Here is a 2,500-nt window from a genome sequence, read left to right on the forward strand (position 1 = left end):
GTAGCATGTGGCATGTAGTTCGCAAGCGTGGCGCGGTGTAATCCAGTCACCACGTAACGCGATTATCCTCCTAACTCGGTCTCTTCCTCTTTCTCTCTCTCTCCTCTCTCTCTCTCTCTCTCTCTCTATCTCTCTATCTCTATCCTCTATCTCTCTCTCTCTTTCTCTCTCTATCGCAGTTCGGTCGCGAGCGAGCGAGCAAGCGAGCGAGAGCTGGCGTGCGCGCGCGCGCCCGCGCACCCTCGGCACCATCCATATCTTCCTTCCCTTTCTGTCTCGTTGGAAACCCGAGTGACTATCCCTCGAGGGCATAGAGAGAGGATCGACGAGAACGAAGAACGAAAACCTGCGCGTGGATAAGTGCGTATTCGATATCTATTGCCATGTAACTATTCAACCGCGGTAACCATTGTTGGTTGATGAGTATTAGTACGTTCATTCGTTCATTCGTTCATTCGTTGCTTGGTTCGTTCATCTCCATTCATTCATTTCCTCTTTCTCTTACTCTTTCTCCTTTTTTTTAAATTTCCTTTCTTCTTCTTTTTTTCTTTTTTTTCATCCTTGTTTTTGATTTAAACACAGACACACGAAGGAGGGACTGAACACTCGGAGACTGAAGGTTTCTTGAATCAACAACGGATTTCATTTTTACGTTTCATTCTTTATGCATGCTAAATTCGAACTTTACGTTCGTACTCGTTGTTTCTTCTCTTTTGTTACTTACTTTCTTTCTTTTTTTTATTAACCTCTTCTTCTTCTTCTTCTTCTTCTTCTTCTCTTTTTTCTTTTGTCTTCTTCTTTCTTCTTCTTACCTGATATCTCTTCTTCCCATTCTATCACGAGACAATATGGAATAAGGTATCTATCGATCGATCTTTCCCGATAAGTGACAATCTCGTGAGTTATCGAATTCCCCGAAAGTTCTCCGGGTATCTATCCGATACCAGGAGGAGTTGTTGGGAATGAGATTTTCGGGATCGAGCTAGGGGTATTTCGAAAGCTGTGCTAAAGAAACAAGAAAGCTTTGGGATCGATATAATAAGTAAATAGAGCACACGTACAGCAAACTTTTTTTTCCGGAAATCCGAATGAATAAAACCAGACGATAAGTACGATTATTTTATTTGCGTGTGTGAGCACATGTGTGCATTCGTATGCACTTGCGCGTGTACGTGTTACGCGTTGCATGGTCATATACATACTTGTGCGAAAAGGTCAAGAGAATAAAAGAAAAAATTTAACGTAGATAATACCGAGAGGGATAGTATTGAGAATATCGTGTTATAAGAGAGGATAGTACGATATGGTAGAAGATAGAAGAACCATCCAATCTTCCTAACAGAATGAATAAAAAACCTAGAGACGTGGATACACCTGATACATAGGAGAATTGTTCTGGACGAGGGGTAAACACGATTTACACTATGATGACTATCCGCTGTCTCCTCTCTCTCTCTCTCTCTCTTTCTCATCGAAAAAGCCATGCCAGAAAGTAGCAGAAGAAAGAGATACGAGGAGGAAAGAAGACAGGAGGAGAGACTTCCTAGAGAAGTAGGGATGTTTGTCGTACGCGTTATTTGCCCAATAAAACCACGTGGTGGGCTCCGGCAGGCTCGCGTCTCACGAACTAGGAGGGTAGACGATCAACGTGGTGGAAGAGGAGGTGAAGGAAAGAAAGAGAGAGAGAGAGAGAGAAAGAGATGGAACGAGAGAGGGAGAAAGAGATAGAGAAAGAGATAGAGAAAGAAAGAGATATAAGAATGGGGGTGGACGAAAGAGATAGAGAGAGATAGGGAGAGGTAGAGAAAGATAAAGAGAGAGACAGAGAGAGAGAGAGAGAGAGAGAGAGAAAGAGAAGGGACGATGATAAAGACTCGAGAGTAGGGGAGTTAGTGAGAAAGAGAAGGAGACCAAGAGAAATCAGAGACCACGCCTTACGAGCCGGTCGGCGCCTGCGTGGTTCCGCCTATCGAGCACGCTTTCCTCCGTCAGCTATCGTCCGCAGGGACGATGATATCGTCCGTGACACCGTACGCGACGCACTACCGAGCTGGATCCCATTCGTACGGATTCGTCGATCACGCGTATATATATACATACATATATATTTATATATATAATATATATATATATACATACGGTCTTATCGAGAAGTTCATTGTTGTTATTCCTTTCGTCGTTGTTTTTTAAATCGCATTTCGATCTTTATTTCTACTTGTCTAAAATCGTTTTCTTTTCTCGTTTCTCCGAGTTCGTAATATATATTATATGTATATATATATATATGTATTCGTTCGCGTCGATACGAACGATGAAATCTTTCTAATTTGTTCGCGTTTTAGATTACGATAGATAGAGAGTAAATCTAATTATTTCTTAAACTCCGATCGCGAATAATCTTTGAACGTTTAACAGATATATATATATATATATGTGTGAAGAGTAATAATAATAATCTAATTCTACGAGAAATTCTACGTCCCGTCAGAATCCGAGATTA

The 2,500-nt window shown here is 41.5% G+C and overlaps 1 protein-coding gene across 4 annotated transcripts in view; it reads left to right on the top strand.

Annotated features, from left to right (window-relative positions):
• Positions 1–343: 343 nt before the first annotated feature.
• The window catches only part of LOC127066362 (cone-rod homeobox protein-like), a 36,652-nt gene continuing 34,495 nt past the window's right edge, over positions 344–2,500 (top strand). Inside the window, exons 1-2 of one of the 4 annotated variants that reach the window (XM_050999993.1) lie at positions 2,000–2,084; positions 2,343–2,500. The exon at positions 2,343–2,500 is cut by the window's right edge and continues 825 nt beyond it. The gene's annotated coding sequence lies outside the window, so the exon portion shown is untranslated. Of the gene's footprint in view, positions 361–1,844 lie in introns of those variants that run through there. The other 3 variants (XM_050999997.1, XM_050999995.1, XM_050999994.1) reach the window with 3 other exon arrangements.

The sequence above is a fragment of the Vespula vulgaris genome, chromosome 9 (assembly GCF_905475345.1).
Source record: "Vespula vulgaris chromosome 9, iyVesVulg1.1, whole genome shotgun sequence".
NCBI classification, from domain to species: domain Eukaryota; kingdom Metazoa; phylum Arthropoda; class Insecta; order Hymenoptera; family Vespidae; genus Vespula; species Vespula vulgaris.